Below are 21,418 nucleotides of genomic sequence, written 5' to 3' on the forward strand. Positions count from 1 at the left end.
TTGATGTTACATTAAAATTCTCATGACAGAAACACCAAGGTTACTTAAAATTAAGATCTTCCAGTTTGCTAAAGAAATGAAAACAAAAACCAGGGCGTCTTTCCCAGGATGACAACCTCAAGTTCAGAGAGAGGGGCTGATGCACACGTCAGTGCTACACGTAACAGGGACACTGGCGCCCAGCATGGGGAGAGGCTGGGAGGGGCCCGGGAAGAATCTGAAAGACACAGGGATACAGATGCACTAATGGAAAGCACAGGGTACCGCAAGGTTAGAGGGAAACAGAAAATTATCTTAATGACTTGGGTGACCCTGTAACTCTGGGTTTTTCACTCTGGGTTAAGATCCAGTCAAGATCCTTGAGAGTCTGTGGGAGGCACCCTCTGCCGTTAGGAGTTCAGTAGCATCCCTGGCAGAGGAGTCAAGGGGATGCTGCTGGTCTAAAACCAGCACTGAAAGGAACCACGTGTCAGCTCCGGGGGCCTCAGGGACTGGTCCAGGAGGTCAGCAGGTGAACAAGAGGAAGGAGCCCCCAGAAAGCCGTGAGAGAAACAGACCGCCCCTGAGCCCACCAAGGCCAGTCCTTAAACGTCCTCATAACGATAGGGACGACATTGCCCTAGATTTACAGGAATGAAACACAAGCTGGTAACAGGACTACAGCTCCTTTTTCTCCCTTAACATTTCTTTTGCCCTCACAAAATGATTGTTTTAAAAAAGACTACAAACAAGCCTCTCCTGTGGTATTAAAGACTCGAGAAAAACCTCCTTTTCTGTCTCTTATGAAGTAGGTTCTCCTAGAACACTAAGAAACATAGGTCTTAAAATCTACAAATAAACGAAAATTCCATTTGACATTAGGAACCTGTAAGAAACACGTAACAACAACAAAACCACTGTTTCAGGAAGCTAAATTATGAATAAATCACCCAGCCATACGTCAGTGCCGCCACAGATCCACAGAGATATCTCTGCCCAGAGACACAGACAACTATGTGCTTTTTCTTGCATTACAAGGAGAAAAACAGTTGGACATTGTTGTACATTGCCTGAGAGACCATTGTTCTTTGAAACAGTTAAACTCAATACAAGCAAAATGTCATTCCAACAGGTTCTAATAAGCACTTTTTTTTTCTCCTAAAGGGTTCCGAGAATACTTTTTAAATTAAGCGAAAAGTAGATATACCAGAAAAATGAATATAGATGTTAAAACCTATTCACATCTACAAAGCGTCCTACAGTTTAAAAACTTTCTTTCAGATATCTTGTAACTAAACAGAAATGCATGGAGCATCTATTCTGGGCAGGGCACAGGAGTCATAAAATGCGTAAGTCCCACTGCCAGCCCTGGATGGGTTCAGAATCTAATGAAAAAAGGAAACACGTACACAAGGAAGGAATGGCAACTCAGTTATGAAAGGCTGGACAGAAAGTACTTTGAGGACACCCTAAAGGAGAGCGCGTGAAGGAGTGACTCTCACCACGCAGGTGACCTGACACATAATGACAGCGGAGCTCAGTAACCACCGAGGACTCGCGCCCTCCCTCTCTTTTCGCACTTGTCTAACCTAAAACAAACCGTGAATTACTACAGAAGCATTCCAGAACCGCCGCATGCAGAATTCTGTTACCTCTGTTACCATTCGTTTCAACACAGTCATCTTACAGATAAAGAGAATGAGATCAGACCTCACACTCCAGACGCTGATAGCTATCTTCAGGGGCAGGAGCCAGAGTCGACAATTCAAAAAGAAAAACACACGTCCCGGTCATCCTTCAGGGGTGAGAACCACGGTGTTGAAAAATCAGAGAAAAGGCATCTTCATCAAAAACCAAAGAACCCAAGGTGAAGGAAGCACTCACTGAGGCTTGTGGAGTGCGGTGGGAGCAATGGGGGAGGGGGTGCGAATGTGGGGGGAGGGGTAAAATGCAGGGGGAGGGGGGTCAGGATGGGGGGCAGGGGGATGGAGTCAGGATGCGGAGGAGGAGATCAGAATGCGGGGGGAGGGGGGTTAGAATGTAGGGGAAGGGGGTCTGGAATGCGGAGGGGTGGGGCTCTGCATGCCCCATGGAGGCACTCAGGGTTGAGGCCATGCGTGATTGCAGGGGCGTGGGGCTCTGCATGCTCCGTGGAGGCACTCAGGGTTGAGGCCATGCGTGATGCAGAAACACAGGTGATTTAATGAGCGAGTGATGGGACCCAAGCGCTGCACCCGCCGACCGGGGACAAAGCGAGGGGTGCACGGAACAGGCTGGAGGCTGCGGCTGGTCAGGCCTCCTTGAGCCAGGAGGGCTCAGGGGGTTCAGAGAACACTTGGGCCATCGGGGCACCAATCGCGGCCTGAGCGGCCAGGAGAGGCCGCCAGCACCAGGGGACAGAGACATGAGCCCATGTGGGGCACGAGGGTCCAGGGGAGAATGAACCCCCCTCGCATGCACTCAGTCCCAGAGCACAGGGGGAGGCCAGTGCGTACACTTGGGGAGCATGTCTGGGCCCTCAGAGCAGACGTGCGGCTGAGTGATGCACCCAGGGCAGAACCCCACAGCCTGCAAGCCATGGCCTGGCAAGGTCAGGGCTGTAAGGACAGTGTGCTGTGTGGGGCAGGGCAAGAGGAGGCTCGTGAGGCTGCGGGCACCGTCAGGCCACAGGGCGCAAGGGCTGAGACCAGCCGCCTGAGTTGGCAACTGCAGCTTCCCCAGGGAGCCTGGTGACACCACATCCAGGGCAGAATGCCACAGATGAGGAAGCGAGGTCTCCGGGTTTAGATAACCCGGCCATGAATAATTCAGACCTGATCCACGAGGGGCCAGGACTGCTATGCAGGAGACAGACACCTAGATGCATAAAGCGGGCTCCTGCTCCGAAAGCACACAGAACTAGGGTTCAGCTCGAGTGCCCAGGAGCGAACCCCGGGAGCAGGTGCCGTCGATCACCCTGACGGGGGGGAGCCAGAGGCACACCCAGGACCCAGGCCTTGGAGAGCCGGGCTGCAAAGGAGATGGATTCAGCCCATCAGATGACGGTGAGAGCTCCAGGAGGAGGGACTAGCACAATTGATAACAAGCAAAAAACCTCTAGGACAGGCAGGTGGGAATACCCAGACTGTTCCTTTATACAGAAGGAGAGGGTACACGCCCAGATGTCCAAACAGCACTTGTGAATTGAAACCACATCTTAGTCATTGTTTCATGGGTGGGGTAGGTCAGGGGAGGCAACGCATGCTGGAGAGGAGAGAGAATAAGAACGAAGGAAGGGACCTACAAGGCCGGGAAGGAGACCCAACGCGTGCAGGCACTCTCCCCTGCTTCTATCCTTTGATCCGAGAAACGATGGGCTGCTTCCCCAGTTCACTCCACCAGCTCAAGGTCACCTACAGTAACAGTGAGCACCCCAGGCTCCAACCCGGTATGAGTCTAGGCTGCTCCCTGGCTGCCTCTCTACTTCTAGAGAACATCGGAAGGTCCAACTTAGGGTTACGGGCGAGACCACATAGGGAATTTCTGATCTACAAAATACATCCATTCTGGTTAACAAAATGCCAACACCTAATACACACAATAATACACACACGAGCCTGTGTACAATTGCTGCTGCTGTTATGGGTCAAACCTTTGCACAAGCTTTCTTCCAAATGGAAAGAAATTTAGACTGAAACAACTTTACGTTCCTTTTTTTCAACACCATTTTGCTGAAAATCTTCAGTTCAGTTCAGTTGTGTCCGACCCCATGAATCGCAGCATGCCAGGCCTCCCTGTCCATCACCAACTCCCAGAGTTCACTCAAACTCATGTCCATCGAGTCGGTGACATCAACCAACCGTCTCATCCTCTCTCGTTCCCTTCTCCTCCTGCTCTCAATCCCTCCCAGCATCAGGGTCTTTTCCAATGAGTCAACTCTACACGTGAGGTGGCCCAAGTATTGGAGCTTCAGCTTCAGCATCAGTCCCTCCAATGAACACCCAGGATTGATCTCCTTTAGGATGGACTGGTTGGATCCCCTTGCAATCCAAGGGACTCTCAAGAGTCTTCTCCGACACCACAGTTCAAAAGCATCCATTCTTCGGGACTCAGCTTTCTTCAGTCCAACTCTCACATCCATACGTGATGACTGGAAAAACCATAGCCTTGACTTGACGGACCTTTGTTGGCAAAGTAATGTCTCTGCTTTTTAATATGCTGTCTAGGTTGGTCATAACTTTCCTTCCAAGGAGTAAGCGTCTTTTACTCCTGCAATTGTCATGGCTGCAATCACCATCTGCAGTGATTTTGGAGCCAAAAAAATAAAGTCTGACACTGTTTCCACTGTTTCCCCATCTATTTCCCATGAAGTGATGGGACCAGATGCCATGATCTTAGTTTTCTGAATGCTGCACTTTAAGCTAACTTTTTCACTCTCCTCTTTCACTTTCATCAAAAGGCTTTTTAGTTCCTCTTCACTTTCTGTCATAAGGGTGGTGTCATGACCTGATGTTTCTTCAAAGAAACTGCCCCCAAGAAGTTTGGGAGTGAGGGGGGTGAGGGGGAGGCAGGGCACAAGACAGAGAAAGAAGCAAGGGTGAAAACTCTAGCTCATTTAAGACTCCTCTGTAACACTTCCCATTTTATACAAAAGAAGCCTTTTGTGAAAAGTTGCACACAGAAGTACCTATGAGAGCAGCTGTTGTAGGCACACCGGAAGATGCCTTCTAAAGAGCATGCTTCACATGAGGGGGTGAGAGAAGAATTTTCTTTGATAGCAAATGATGTGGTTCAATCTCACAATTAAGGCAGTGTCCAGGCACGCAGGCTTAAAGCCTGCTACTCGGTAAATTTATGCCACTCCAAAGAGATAGCAGGGCTTCCCTGGTGGTGCAATGGTAAAGAACCCGCCTGCCAATGCAGGAGGTGAGGGTTGGATCCCTGGTCCAGGAAGATCCCCTGGAGAAGTAAATGGCAATCCACTCCAGTATCCTTGCCTAGAGAATCCCATGGACAGAGGAGCCTGGTGGGCTGCAGTCCGTGGGGTCGAAAAAGGGTCAGACACAACTGAATGTCGGAACAACAACAAAAGAACTAACAATAAGAGTCACTTATTTTTAAGGTTATTCAAAGAAATCATTAATAATGCTCCGAAATAAATTTATAAAAGCATTTAGGGAGGGAAGGGTCCGAGATAGTGACATCAGAGGAGGACCCTAACCCTAACCTCCTCCCACGGACACACCAATAGCTACACCCCGTATGAAAAAAAAGTGTAAACTGCCACCCATGCCATACAAGTTAATTAGCTCCACGTCAGAGCTAAGCATTCCATAATGAGCCAACAACTGACTTACATAAGCTCAGAGTGAAAACCTTAAATTTCAAGGCAGCTCAACATGAAGGGCAACACTAGAAAGACAAATACCATCTGATGTCACGTATATGTGGAATCTAAAATATGACACAAATGAATCTATCTACCAACAAAGGTCCGTCTAGTCAAAGCTCTGGTTTTTCCAGTGATCATGTATGAATGTGAGAGTTGGACTATAAAGAAAGCTGAGTGCCGAAGAATAGATGATTTGAACTGTGGTGTTGGAGAAGACTCTTGAGAGTCCCTTGGACTGCAAGCAGATCCACCAGTTCATCCTAAAGGAAATCAACCATGAATACTCAATGGAAGGACTGATGCTGAAGCTGAAACTCCCAATACTTTGGCCACCTGATGTGAAGAACTGACTCATTGGAAAAGACCCTGATGCTGGGAAAGACTGAAGGTGGGAGGAAAAGGGTTCGACAGAGGATGAGACGGTTGGATGGCATCACCAACTCGAGGCCCGAAAGACACAACCTGTAGCATCCTCAGCACTGTGCTGGCGTCCAGGCAAGTGTAAGTCCAGCTGTGCAGTAACCACCTACACCGCTGACTATAAGTAGATTCTTGAATACTCGCTCCAGATTTTTTACTCCCCTGGTCTGAAACAGAACTTCGAATTCTTTTTTTCTTTTTTTTAATTCCCCAGGCAAAGCTGGTGTGCTTTATGTTTCAGAAATGTGTCCTCATCAACCAACCTCAAAGTCAGTAGATACGATGGGGCCCAAATGCGATGCAAGAACCACTCTTTAAATCTTTAGGAAATAATATAAATTAAATCCACATAAGACACCACTATATATCAACCAGATTGCCAAATGTTTCGAAGTCTGACAATACTGGTGTGGCGCTATGGGGTCTCTCACAGACGCTGACCCAAACACTTGAGGGCACAGCAAGCGTCTTCTTACAGGACTATAGCTACTCACTCCCTGTGACTCAGCCAGGCCACTATGTAGACGGACAATGTGGGGGCCAGGAGACACGATCAAGAATGTTCGGAACTGTGCTTTCTAATAGCCAAGTGCCAGAAAAAACCCAATGCCCATTACCACCAGCAAAATGGCTAAATACACTGTGGTACAGTCATACAACAGGTAACTACACAGACAATGAGAGTGAAAAATTACAGCTTCTTACAGCATATGGACTAAACACATGCTCTATATGAAAGAAGCCATACATCTCTTGAATTTAACTGAGAGGAACACATACAACATACAAAAATATATTTATAAAACGTTCCGCCAAACAAGCAATCAACCATATTGTGTGGGGATGCCCATGTGAGTGGTAAAACTACTCTTTTTTTTTATTCAGCTGCTAAGTCGTGTCTGACTCTTTGCAACCCCATGACTGTAGCCCATCAGGCTCCTCTGTCCATGGAATTTTCCAAGCGAGAATACTGGAGTATGTTGCCATCTCCTCTTCCAGGGGATCTTCCTGACTCAGTGATCAAACCCATATCTCCTGTGTTTCCTGCATTATCAGGCGGATTCTCTACCACTAGTGCCACCTGGGAAGACCAATGGCACTCAAAATACAACAGCTCATATTTTATCTTCTTTCTTAGAGACCTGACGCATTCTACTGAACATTCTGTGGACAATTACTGTTCAGGCAGCAGAAACAACACAGACAAGGCAGATCCTGCACTCAGAAAACTGAGAGGTGCGCAGGAAGACACACAGACCAACGAGAACAACGGTGGCCACTAACGGGGCGGGGAGACAGGGGGCTGGCATCAGGCAGGCCTCTGGGGACTCCATCCTGACTCCCAGATTACACAGCGACTGCCTATCCCAACCCCACGTAAACAAAACACACCGGGCTCAGCCAGCAAAGACCCACGTCCGCCAGGACAGGCCTGTCCCTTAAGTGTTCTCCTCTCATCCTCCCCAGACAACAGCATGGAGAGCTGCAAGGTGAAAGCCCAGACATCCCCTAGCTTCCTGCTGCTGCTGCTACTGCTGCTGCTAAGTCACTTCAGTCGTGTCCGACTCTGTGTGACCCCATAGACGGCAGCCCATCAGGCTCCCCCGTCCCTGGGATTCTCCAGGCAAGAACACTGGAGTGGGTTGCCATTTCCTTCTCCAATGTGTGAAAGTGAAAAGGGAAAGTGAAGTCGCTCAGTCATGTCTGACTCATAGCGACCCCACGGACTGCAGCCTACCAGGCTCCTCCGTCCATGGGATTTTCTAGGCAAGAGTACTGGAGTGGCTTGTCATTGCCTTCTCCGCCTAGCTTCCTACTCCAAGCTAAATTCAACATCGTTAAAAACAGCCAGACTCCCGGGGGTTCATTAACTGACAGATCCTGAAGCGTATTCTCAGATCATCCGCAGAAACCAAAAAAGCAGTCAGCTTTTTCAAAGGCACCAAAAACAGAAGCAGAAAGCAAGGGATTTAATCAAGACACCAGCAATGAAGAGGACCTATCTCCTACCTACCATGTTGATGAAAGCATTATTTAATTTCAGTCTTGCCATCTATACAAGATTCCTATCATCTAAGAAGGACTTTGTTTCTATCTGTGAAATTAAAACGTGTTTGATTAATTGCATTTACAGCTGCTAAATTATGAAGCTCAAGTAAAAGCAATCTGTGGAAACAAGCTGAATCCAGATAAAATAAACTCGCCATACACACATCCCAAAATATCGCACACAGCACAGACACAAAGAAGAGGCTGGTCTGCCTCCCATCAACAGGGCTTGTTGAGTGTCCTCTGACGAGTGACTGACTAGGAGCTCATCGCTTAACAGGATAAAGAGGAATAAATATAAGAACACGGAGGCATCTCCCCTTTTACTGGGAGTGTTTGGAGTGAGAAAGACAGAGAGAGTGTGCGAGTGTGTGAAATGTTTATCTCTTAGGTGGTTACAAATAATATTAACAAAGCAGAAGACCTGCTGAAGGGAAAAAGGAAGAGGAGGCTAAATTCACAATGAATAAACAAATCCTAGCACATTCCATGGGGTCGCTAAGGGTCGGACATGACTGAGCGACTTCACTTTCACTTTTCACTTTCACACATTGGAGAAGGAAATGGCAACCCACTCCAGTGTTCTTGCCTGGAGAATCCCAGGGACGGGGGAGCCTGGTGGGCTTCCGTCTATGGGGTCACACAGAGTCGGATACGACTGAAGTGACTTAGCAGCAGCAGCAGCAGCAGCACATTCACACAGAGGATATTACTTAGCAAGAAAAAGCAATAAACTATGTGACACGCACAACATAGATGAATCTCAGAATAATTTAAGTTTATAAAAGAATTTAGAACAAAAGAAGAGAATAATTCTATTTATATCAATTTCTAAAAAAGGTGAACTGATCCAGTGACCAAAAGCAGATCGGTCTCCACCTCAAGGCCAAAGGCTCCCCAACCCCCACCTGAAATGCACACAACGCAGACACGACACTTCACCCTTCACATCAGAACTCAAACATCACATCTTCAAAAGCCCCCTACATCTTCCAAGCTAAAGCAGCATTCCCAATCTTTTTTAAAAAATATTTTACTGCAGTACAGCTGATTTACAACATTGCGCCAATCTCTGCTGTGCAGCAGTGACTGTTATATATATGTTCCTTTTTTTTAAGTTATTTTTTTATGTGGACCATTTTTTAAAGTCCTGGATTTGCATCTGTATTATGTTTTGGTTTTTTGGCCGTGAGGAATGTGTGATCTTACCTCCCAGACCAGGGATCAAACCCGTATCCTCTGGCATTGGAAGATAGTCTTAACCACCGGACCGCGAGGGAAGTCCCACAGATATTCCTTTTTTACAGTCTTTTCCATTAGGTTTATCACAGGATATTCAATATAGGTCCCTGTGCTACTCAATCGTTTTTTAACATATACTATGGATAAGGGCGCCTGGCAGGCTACAGTCCATGGGGACCTAAGTGCTACTGAGTAAAAAGTACCTATCCTAAAAAGAAAAGTCAATTTCAGTCATCCTGTTAATTACACAAGGCTGCAAATGATGCAAAAAACTCACTTTTCTCCTGGGCTGCCTCATTATCATCAGATTTCAGTTCAATACAATATCAACTTACACATGTCTTGATTTGATTTTGAAATAATACTGCTTCCCGTCAAAAATAGTATACTTTTCAATAACAATCATGTCAACATAAAAAGTATTAACATTTAAAGCTTAGCTTGGGTTATGAACTACTTCCCTTTGGAATACTTAGCCATTAAGCACTTAAAGAATACATTAGTGAATGGGCCAATGTAAGCACTTTGAACTTTTTTTTTTTAGAACTTTTAAAGGTTTCAGATATTGCTACCCAGAAAATCAAAATCGATCATTGTTCCTCATGCTGTCATGAACTGTGAATTACCCTAGAGTCACTCACTAAGATATCCCTAGAATGCACATTTCATTAAAACAGGGATTTTTGTCTATTTTGTTTATTTCTCAGCATCTATTTCTGCCATATGACCAGCACTTAGCACATATGTGTTAAATACTTGCAAACTCAAATTTTGTTATCTTATTCAAATTTATGTATCATCTCGTCCTCCTGTTGCTTGATGTCATTTTATTTTAAGCATGAGCTGAAAAGTAATTCTTGGATCCAAAACACAGTAAGTAATTGACCTCCAAACTTCACAGTGACAGGTGCTGAGTCAAGAGATGCACCTGGGTTCAGTCAAGCAGGGGGTCCTGGGAGGCCAGGCTCCACCAGTCCTGATGCAGAGGCTCCCTGAAAACCACTAACAAGTTCCTGCTCCCAGGCTCAAAAGGAAGCCACAGCTCGCAGACCATCTGCACATCCAGATTATCAAATATCTACACCAACTCCGAGGTGAATATTAAGCAGCACCACAGAGCTGACAAAGTCCCATAATTAAGTTGTCAAAGGCGGTGTTTATGACTCACAAGAAAGCAGCTCTGTCTGGAGGTATGTCATGAGCACCCATCCCTGATTAAAGTTAGAACAGTCCAAGTCTGTGAACCCCTGACTTTAACAAAGGATAAGGCAGGTGGCATGCAACCAGCTGGCTGGGAACCACACATGACAAAGAGCACAGAACAGACCAGGGTGAATGGCACTGAGCACATCACAGCAGGTTGAAGCTGTGGGTCTAAATGAAGCAGTTCATTACCACCTAACAGATCATCAACAGAAACCCCTGCTCCAGCCCTGACCGGGTCACCTCTGGCATCCATCACTGTATACCACAGCTCAGTTCAATTCAGTCACTCAGTCATGTCCAACTCTTTGCAACCCCATGAACCACAGTATGCCAGGCCTCCCTGTCCATCACCAACTCCCAGAGTTCACCCAAACCCATGTCCATTGTGTCGATGATGCCATCCAACCATCTCATCCCGTCATCCCCCTCTCTTCCTGCCCTCAATCTTTCCCAGCATCAGGGTCTTTTTTAATAAGTCAGCTCTCTGCATCAGGTGGCCAAAGTATTGGAGTTTCAGCTTCAACATCAGTCCTTCCAATGAACACACAGGATTGATCTCCTTTAGGATGGACTGGTTGAATCTCCTTGCAGTCCAAGGGACTCTCAAGAGTCTTCTCCAACACCACAGTTCAAAAGCATCAATTCTGCGCTCAGCTTTCTTTATAGTTCAACTCTCACATCCATACATGACTACTGGAAAAACCAGAGCCTTGATTAGACGGACCTTTGTTGGCAAAGTAATGTCTCTGCTTTTTAATATGCTATCCAGGTTGGTCATAACTTTCCTTCCCAGGAGCAAGCGTCTTTTAATTTCATGGCTGCAATCACCATCCGCAGTGATTTTAGAGACCAGAAAAATAAAGTCAGCCACTGTTTCCACTGTTTCCCCATCTATTTCCCATGAAGTGATGGGACTGGATGCCATGATCTTAGTTTTCTGAATGTTGAGCTCTACAGTATATCACATTTATGTCACTTTATACAACAGTTTCTTAATATAAAAGTAAGAATAATCTCTATCCACTCTTCTAGATCATGAAATATATTCCCTAAACCCAAACAAACATGATGCACCCTTCTGATCCTTCACCTGACTTAGTCTGCCTACCTGGCCGGCTGGTTCAGACCCCCCAGAGGGGAGCTCCATGATGCAGCCAAGAAGCTCCATGAGCTCACACAAAGCATATAAAATAGTCAAACCCACAGAGAGAGAGTAAGTTAGTGGTTGCTGGGGGCTGGAGGAAGGAGGAAAAGAGAGTTGTTTAATGGGTGCACAGTTCCCATTTTACAAGATGAAAAAGTTTTGGAGATCTGTCAAACAACAATGTAAATATCCTTAACCCTACCAAACCATACAGTTAAAAATGATTAGGACACTAAATTTTATATATGTACACATGTTATCACAACTTTTTAATTTTTAAAATTATTTTTTAAAATAAATAATCAACGATGTCTTTATTGGAAGACACCACAGGAAAATGGAAAATCAAGCTACAAATGGGGAGAAGATATTCTGTAATACATATAATGAAGAATCTAAAACAGAGAGAACCTCCAAAAACCAAGATGAAAAAGACAAAACTCCCCTGGTGATCCAGTGGCCAAGATTCTGTGCTCCCAATGCAGGGTGCCCGGGTTTGATCCCTGGTCAGGAAACTAGATCTCGCCTGTTGTACCTAAAAAGATCCTGCATGCCACAACAAAGATCAAAGATCCCGCAGGCTGCAACTAAGGCCCAGCACAGACAAAGAAAGAAACACATATTTTTTAAAAATACAGGTAGAACTAATACAGGATAAAAGTGTTAGTCGCTCAGTTGTGCCCCACTCCTTGCAACCCCATGGACTGTAGCCTGCCAGGCTCCTCTGTCCACGGGATTCTCCAGGCAAGAATATTGGAGCGGGTCACCATTCCCTTCACCCAGGATCTTCCAGACCCAGGGATCGAACCCATGTCTCCTGCCTTGCAGGAAGATTCTTTACCATCTGAGCCACCAGGAAGCTTTTAATATAGAATAGGATAGAATTACTAGCAATATTCTTTTAAAAAAAATTTTTTAAAGAAACACAGCTATCCAATTTAAAAATAGGCAAAAGGCAGGACTAAGCACTTCACAGAGGAGGAAAGACAAGTCGCCAGGAACTATGAGAAAACACACTAACCTCACTTGTTTAGGAGTAAGGAAAAGTAAAATCATAAAATATTTTTTCACACCCATGAGACTGGCCAAAATTTATCAATCTGGTAGCAGCAGGAGCCAGGTGAGGGTATGGATGAGGAATGAAAGAAACTGAATACCCGGCTGTGTACTCTGGTTATAACCACTTTAGAAAACAGCTTGGCATTATTTAGCAAAGTTAAAGATAACTTGACCCGTAAGGAAATAACTTCGAGAAACTCTCACAGGTTCTTGTTCATGTGACAAGAACCTGTGAACAAGAACGTCCATGGAAGCATTATTCATACAGTCAAACTCAGAAACCACACAAACATCCTTGGACAGGAGGACACAAACAAGTGAGAGTGTATTCACACCAGACCAGGGTGGAAATCTAGGAACCGCAGCTACAGCCACCAACATAAACAAATACAGCCTGAAGGAAGAAATAAGACGCAGAAGAAAACATATAGTATGAATCATTTACACAAAGGTCAAAAGTCAAAACTGGGCAAAACTAAACGTTATGTTGTGGTTAACCCTATGAAGAAAAGCAAGGAGATAATAAACCCCAAATTCCAAGTCACTCCTCTCTTCTGGATGACCCCTAAGAAGGGCAAGAAGGGCACCCAAGAAGCTCAGGAAGAGTTTCCTGAGGCTGGAGGCACGGGTGAGGGCTGCGCATCCTCTAAGAGCACATGGCGCTGGTATATCATCTCCTGCAAACCTGTTTCTTATAAACAACTCTCCAGAAAAGGTAAGATGCACCAGTACAAAAACGCTCTACAAACAAGTAAAGAACTTTGGGGGAGAAAAATGAAAGAACCACGGGCTCTGCTGTGCTTAGTCATTCAGTTATGTCTGACCCTGTGACCCCATGGACTGTAGCCCACCAGGCTCCTGTGTCCATGGGATTCTCCAGGCAAGAAAACTGGAGTGGGTTGCTGGGCCCTCCTCCAGGGGATCCTGCTGACCCAGGGATCGAACCCACGTCTCCTGCATTGCAGGTGGATTCTTTTCCGCTGAGCCACCGGGGATGCCCAAGTTCTATGAATACAGCAGCTTATACCTAAATCATCAGCACCACCAGTCAAGTGTTATGTAGTCTGATGGATGACTGTCAAAGATCTTTAGAAAGTCCTATCATGGCCCCGAATGATGTAAATCCTTCTGCCTCCCTCTCTTCATCATCACCAGGAGAGAGAGCAAGGGTAGGAGCAGGAGGAAGCAGGAAGGGGCCGGCGTCCTGCCTGAGGGAAGACCAAAGCCACAGGCGGCGGCCACATGGAAATCCAGCTGGTTGGAGGCTCTGACCCCCGCCCAGCTTCCCTCTGAGGAGGAGGAAACACAACTGGCTGTCTTTGTGGCCCCAAAACATATGTACACAGTTCCTCAGGGACAAAAACTAAAAATTTCCCATGTTTTCCCAAAAATCTGTAAGACATCCAAATCGAATTCTGAATCTTCCGCCACTGGGCTGGCCCTAAAAGCTGGGACACCAAGCTGCTAACGCTGACCAAAATCAGCATTTCTTTTTATGCACAATGCTCTCAGAAGGGACGTTTGTTTGATTTTGAATTTTCCTCATCATTCTGATCAAACTACCAGAGGCTCCTCATTCTAGCAAAGCCAAAGTCTTGGTCTGAAAGCAAAAATGGAATTCTGGAAATCGAATCCTGAGCCCCAGCCCTCCACCCTGAACTCCGGACTCAAGGGCAATGGTCTCTTCATCATTCCTTCTTCGAGGGCTCCCTGAGCCTAACACGGCCAGAGGAGGCTCTCAGTCCTTCCCTCCGCAGGCTCCAAAGCCACCTCTCCCCTGAGCCAACACTGTCTGCCTGGCTGTTTAGGCCAAGCACACCAGACGGGCGTCCCCCCCAGCTCCTCTCCTCGTGCATTCAGGACATCATGGAGTCACGGCTGCGCCTCCTTTCAGGAGCCCCTGGGCAAGCCCTCTGCTCACACACCAACTGTCACCAACACACTCAGCTCCTCTTGGTCCTCCTCTCGTGCTCCATAAGCTAACAAGGTCTTCCAAAATGGAAACCAGGCAAGCTCATTTCTCCATTCAGCTCCTCGGAGGTTCTGCCCCACCGGCGCAAGCTGCTCAGCTGCCTTCTTGCAGATGATGATGTGGAAAAAAGTCGGAGTATAAGGGAGAAGCCTCCCTGGAGAGACCTGGCAGCACCACCTCGGCCAGGAGACCAGGCCAATACCAGCAGCGATACATCAGGTGAAAAGCACGTGCCCTGGACACAACGTGACCGAAATGACCAGCACCTCCAGGCTCCATCTCCCAGACACCCACCAGCCAGATCAGTCATGAGGGAAACCTCAGCCAAACCCACCTGAAGGGCCTTCTACACAATCCCTGATGACTCTCAAAGCTGGACACCTCATCCAAAACAAGGGACATCTGAGAAAAACTGCCACAGTCTGGAGGAACCCAACAAACATGACAACTGAATTTAAGTGTGGACTATTACACACTTAATAGTCCTGGGTCCTGGGTCACAAGAAGGACCTTGTTACGGACTGAGTATTTGTGTCTCCCCCTCAATTCATACATTTGGCTTCCCTCATAGCTCACTTGGTAATGAATCCGCCTGCATTGCAGGAGACTCCGGTTTGATTCCTGGGTCAGGAAGATCCACTGGAGAAGGGAGAGGCTACCCACTCCAGTATTCTTGGGCTTCCCTTGTGGCACAGCTGGTAAAGCATCTGCCTGCAATGCGGAGACCTGGGTTCGATCCCTTGGTTGGGAAGATCCCCAAGAGAAGGGAAAGGCTACCCGCTCCAGTATTTTGACCTGGAGAATTCCATGCACCATATAGCCCGTGGGGTTGCAGAGTTGGACATGACTGAGCGACCACCACTTTCACTTTCAATTCACACACCGAAGCCCTAACTCCTGATGTGATGGAATCTGGACATGGAACGCTTGGGATGCAATTAGGTCATGAGGATGGGGCCCTTGTGATGGGATTGATGTCCTTGTAAGAACAGATACCAGAGAGGGAGTTCCTGCCCTGTCTCTCCTCCCCTTCCTTCCTCCCACCCCCCCACCCCCCGCCACACACACACACACACACACAGAGGAAAGACCATATGAACACAAGAGCAAAAAGGCAGCCATTCGCAAGCCAGGAAGAGAAGCCTCACCCGAACCTCACCACACTTGCACCAGATCTCAAACTTCAGCCTCCAGAAACATGAGAAATAAATGTTGTTGAGGTCATTCAGTCATTATTATTTGTAATGACACCCCAAATTAACTCACACAGACCTTAAATAAAAACTAAGGAAATCCAACTAAAAGCCTGTCGTTTAGGGTTAATAATAATGTATCAATACTGGTTCACCCACTGTGATAAAGGAGCATTCTAATGTAACACATTAGCAACAGGAAAAAGTGGATGTGGGTTATATAAGAACTTTCTATCTTCACAACTCTCTGTAAATTAAAACTGTTCTAGCAATAGTACTGGAGTGGCTTGCCATTGCCTTCTCCGGTTCTAACATTACAAGTCCATTTTTAAAAATCCTATCACGTGTGCCCTGCTGTCTGGGTTCCAAGGACCAGCATTCTGAGACAGACAGACAGAGAGCCACACACACCCACAGCAACAGAAGCTGTGGCCTTTTAGTGACCTAACCCCCCAACATCACACCGCATCACCTTCACTGTACTCTGTCAGCTGAAGCAGTCACAAACCTGGCCAGGATCAAGGAAATACATTCCACCTCTTGACAGGGAGTGACACGTGCCAGAAAGATCACCATGAACATTTTTTGAGAAATACAGTCTATCAGAGGTTGACATATAAAGTTGAGGGACATCTCCAAAAGATACAGGCAGCAAGAGACACAGAATTCATCCAAGATGCCAATACCTTAATAAATAAGAGCCCCAGAAAGAAAACAAAGACAAGACAAGGGAGAGGCTATCTAACAAGTAACTTGAGAGGATTTCTCAGAGCTTAAGAACATGAGTCTTCGATCTGAACAAACTCACCAAGTATCAGTAATCAGACATAATGTGAAATTCAAGAATATCAAGAAAAACGGAAGATCCCACGACTCTACAAGAAAGAAAATCAGGTCAACTACACGTGAAGAGAGTCTAGACTAGCTTCAGACTTATCAACAATACTGTACACTGAAAGACAATGGCACAGAGTCTTAAAAGTTAAAAGGGAAAGTTAGTGAAAAAGTAAAAGTGTTAGTCACTCAGTCATGTGCAACTCTTTGCAACCTCATAGACTATGGCCTTCCAGGCTCCCCGACCCATGGGATTCTCCAGGCAAGAATACTAGAGTGGGTTGCCATTTCCTTCCCCAAGTGATCTTTTTACCCAGGGATCGAACCCAGGTCTCCTGAATTGCAGGAAGGTTCTTGTCAACCTAAAGCTGCATGAAGATAATTTCAAATACATAAAGACTCAGAAAACTTACTGTACTTATACTCTTTCTTGGGGAGTTACTTGGAGATGGGCTTCAGCAAAAATAAAAATCTAAAGCAAATAAGAAGGCAAGGATTTGAGAAAGAATTTGGCTCACAGATGCAGCAAAAGGAAGCAGCAGAATGCAGCCTGTGCAGAGGCCAGGAGGGCAGTGCACCCACACTGGAGATGGCAAGGGGAAGGCTCCAAGAGACCACGAACCATGGAGAGAAAGAGAAACTCTCAAAGTGCACATGTCATCCCTAAGGATGTGGAATTCAAATTCTAAGTTAGCAATATGCTTTCCAAATTTCTACAGTGGGCAAGTATTGCTAATTTCACTAATAAAATTTTTTATATAAAGAAAAATTTAAATAATAAATTACAGGACAGAATTTATTATCTAAATTTATTTAAATTACTGTTAAAAAAATCTAAACAATAAATTACAGGACAAAATTTTTTGTTCCCTAAAACAAAGTTTTAAAATTTGACTCCTTTTCTGTCTAAAACTAAGTCTTTGGAAGCTTTTTTCCTCCCAAAAGAGAAACAATGACCATTAAAATTTTATGCTCACCAGTCCACAAAACAAAGGAAACAGTTTTCTTTTTTTCCTATCTTAGTGCCAACAAAAATGATCGGTTTTTAAGGATTCTATTCAGTATCCTACTAGAAGTGACTTACCAAAAAACCCATAATTCTAAAAAAAGTTACCTTCTAAGTAGTAAATTCACACACCAAAAAAACCTTTCCACGATATACTTTCTAAAAAATTTTATTGAAGTATAGCTGATTTACAATGCCGGGTTAGTTTCAGGTGCATCACATAGAGATTTCACGTACATATACACATATATATGTATTATTTTTCAGATTCTTTCCCCCTATAGCTTACTACAAAATATTGAGTATAGTTCCCTACACTAGAGAGTAGGGCCTTGTTGGTTATCTATTCTATTTACAGTAGTATGTTTCTGCTTACCCCAAACTCCTGATTTATCCCTCTCACCCCACTTCAGAAGTAACTCTCTATCAAAAGCACATATAGGCACGTGTGCCCATGGCAGGGGACCCACACAGTGCAAGGGTTGCCAGCTCCAGGTTCTAGTTCAAGCCCCGCTGCTCCCTGGGCAGCTGTGCCCTAGCTGGCTGGCTGCATCCAGAGCCTCGGGGCGCAGTCAGGAGGGGCAGTGAAATGAAGTGGGCAGTAAGAAGGAACAGCACATGCCCAGCACAGAGAAGCACCCACCGCATGGAGGTGATGTCACAACACCTGCCTGAGCTTCGAAATGCCCTTTGTTGAGCCATTAGAGCACCTGAGGCATCTTACATCCTCAAAGTGATCAAATAATACTCTCAACAACTTGGAAAACAGTCACGACTCTCCCCATCTTAAAAACAGGTGTTCATAAAAATTACTCTTTTCCCATATGCAGGTGCTAATTCTGGACTGTGGGACTGCAAGTCCTCTCGTGTCCCATGCACGGAGGGACCCTACCAGGGCCACGTGTTCCAGGGACCTTCCCTCCCCAGGGAGTGGGGGGGGGGACTTCCAGGCCAGCATGCACCCCACCCCACTGTGTCCACAGGCCACAACACTCAACACTCGCCCAGCTATTGAGACCAAACCTGATCTTGAGAATCTGCCAGATGACATCTTTTTTCTTTTTAATTTACTTATTTATTTTAACTGGAGGCTAATTATAATATTTTAGTGGTTTTTGCCATACATTGACATGATTCAGCCATGGGTATACATGTGTTCCCCATCCTGAAGCCCCCTCCCGCCTCCCTCCCCATCCCAGATGACATCTTAATCTGCACGAATGGAAAACCACAAGTGGAAAAGCCTAGGGAAGCCCCAGGGTAAAGGATGAGAAAGGCTGAAAGGCTGTGTCTGTCAGAGTGAAAGCAGGTAACACTCACCCCAGTGAAAAGGGGCACTGACATCACCGCAGCCTGCACCCTGTCACCGCGCTGTCAGAAGAGTGTGTGACAATGCTGGCAGGGAACTGAAACTGCCAAAACTAAAACTACGCTGAGGACAACAAGGAACCTGTATCCAAGGACAGGCTGATGGAGAAGGCAGGCTGCCGACTCTCCACCACCGGTGATGCCCCTCTCCTTAAACTCTGTGAATGTATCTACGCCCTCCCATAAAGTATCACTTACTGTTCATACTGAGACCTAACAAAAAAAGACACTTCAATGATAATTTCTCCTACTATGTCCTTACGTTTTAATTAGAAGCATATTCTAACATTTGAAAACTGACCACCTATGAATGGGAAGAAGAGAAACACAATGAAACCCAGATAAATTGAAACATTTCAGGTGTGTATTATTTTGTTTGGCTAGTTTCTTCAATGAAGCAGAAACTGTTTCAACTATCATTAAAATTTTTAAATATATAGGCATTAGTCCATTTTCTTTTTGAAAGAGTATTCACTCTTTCATATCTCCTTTTTGCGATCAAAAGAATTTAAGGCAGATTCCTTTTTCTTGACTCCAAAACCCACATTCTTTCCACTAAGCCATTCTTCTCAAACATTCTCTCATGGATGCTACAAGCCAACACTAGCTGGTCCAGCATTAGAGATTCAAGAGATAATGAAGAGTTCCTTCCCTCAAGGGCTTACAATCTACCCTAGTGAATAGCTTTTTTAAAAAACTTATTAGTAGGATAACTGTTATAAGTCATGACATGCACAGGCGTTATAACAGTAATGGCTAATAGTTATTCTGCACTTACTACGTTCCAAACTCTTTACAGAAAAAGTATCTTACAAAAGCCCTTCCCACAATAGGTATTCCCTGCCTGGGGGGGGCGGCCTTCCATTCTCGGGGCCAGAGATGTCTTCCAGGGCAATGCTCCCACCCTCCCCACCCTCCCCATCAGAGAAAGAAAACCTCCACTGAGCCTTCGGGCTTCTTTAGCTCTGCCAGCCTCGGCCTGCTTCACCGTGTGGGACGCAGACGGAGGGAGCTGGGTTCCTTCTGGGGGAATCTGCAGGCGCCCAGCTCTGCCTGTGTTGGGTGAGTTAAACTAACTTGGAAGTTGTGGGGAAATGAACAAGAGGGCGTCAGTCAGGCTCTCTCGCCCCACGTTCTGCAAACAATGACTGCACGCTCCTACGGCTCCTCAAGTCTTCTTCCAGCCTCTGAGCTCAGGCCTTGCCTACCATGGGTTCAGTGAACAGTGCTACACAGCGAGATACCGCGAGACAGGGGTAAACTGAAAAAGCTGGCTTAAAACTCAACATTCAGAAAGTGGAAATCATGGCATCTGGTCCCACCACTCTATGGCAAGTGTAACTGGGGAGAAAGTGGAAGCAGTGACAGAGTTTATTTTATTGGGCTCCAAAATCACTGTGGACAGTGACTGCAGCCACAAAATCAAAACATGCTTGCTCCTTGGAAGAAAAGCTATAACCAACCTAGGCAGTGTATTAAAAAGCAGAGACATCACTTTGCCGGAAAAGATCCATACAGTCAAAGCTATGGCCTTTTCAGTAGCTGTGTACAGATGGAATCATAAAGCTGAGTGCCAAAGCATTAATGCTTTCAAATTGCAGTGCTGGAGAAGACTCCTGAGAGTCCCCTGAACTGCAAGGAGATCAAACCAGTCCATCCTAAAGAAAATCAACCTTGAATGTTCATTGGAAGGACTGATGCTGAAGCTCCTATACCTTGGCCACCTGATGCAAAGAACTGACTCTTTGGAAAAGACCCTGAAGCTGGGAAAGACTGAGGACAGGAGAAGGAGGGGACAACAAAGGACGAGATGGTTGGATGGTGTCACCGACTCAATGGACATGAGTTTGAGCAAACTGCAGGCGAGAGTGAAGGACAGGAGAGCCCTAGCATGCTGCAGTCCGTGGGGTCACAAACAGTCGGATTCGACGTAGGCACTGAACAACAACAGCAGAGTACTGGGAGCTCCATGTGGCAGGGCACCCAAGTCACACCCTCCAATCCAGCTTCTCTCAGTAAGACTGACAATCTGACCCACGTTTGACTCTTTTATCTCTCCCTCAGCCAGCACTGAGTTTGGCAAGAAGGGTTGTTGATTACAAGAACCTGAAAATGCCAACATGATCATTCTATTTTACATACGCGGGAACGGAGACTTCTACAGCTTAGACAGGGTAAGGTTCCTTTCTCAAAAGCAGCAATATCACCATTTGAAACCACTGCCTCCCTAGAAAAGAAAGATAAATTCCCAAACTGATACCACATTAAGCTTAATAGAAATTGCAAAAAGGATATAGAAGTTCATGCTAAAAGAGCTGGTTTGTCCTATCACTGCTGCTACAAAATATGTTCAGTTCACTTCAGTCGCTCAGTCGTGTCCGACTCTTTGTGACCCCATGAATCACAGCACGCCAGGCCTCCCTGTCCATCACCAACTCCCAGAGTTCACCCAAATTCATATGCATCGAGTCGGTGATGCCATCCAGCCATCTCATCCTCTGTCGTCCCCTTCTCCTCCTGCCCCCAATCCCTCCCAGCATCAGACTCTTTTCCAATGAGTCAACACTTCGCATCA

The 21,418-nt window shown here is 45.9% G+C and overlaps 1 protein-coding gene across 2 annotated transcripts in view; it reads right to left on the reverse strand.

The window, feature by feature from the left end:
* The window catches only part of MBOAT2 (membrane bound glycerophospholipid O-acyltransferase 2), a 101,920-nt gene that overhangs the window by 54,783 nt on the left and 25,719 nt on the right, over positions 1 to 21,418 (reverse strand). The window lies entirely within an intron of this gene.

The sequence above is a fragment of the Moschus berezovskii genome, chromosome 11 (assembly GCF_049115385.1).
Source record: "Moschus berezovskii isolate FMDL1 chromosome 11, NW_MosBer_1.0, whole genome shotgun sequence".
NCBI classification, from domain to species: Eukaryota; Metazoa; Chordata; class Mammalia; order Artiodactyla; family Moschidae; genus Moschus; species Moschus berezovskii.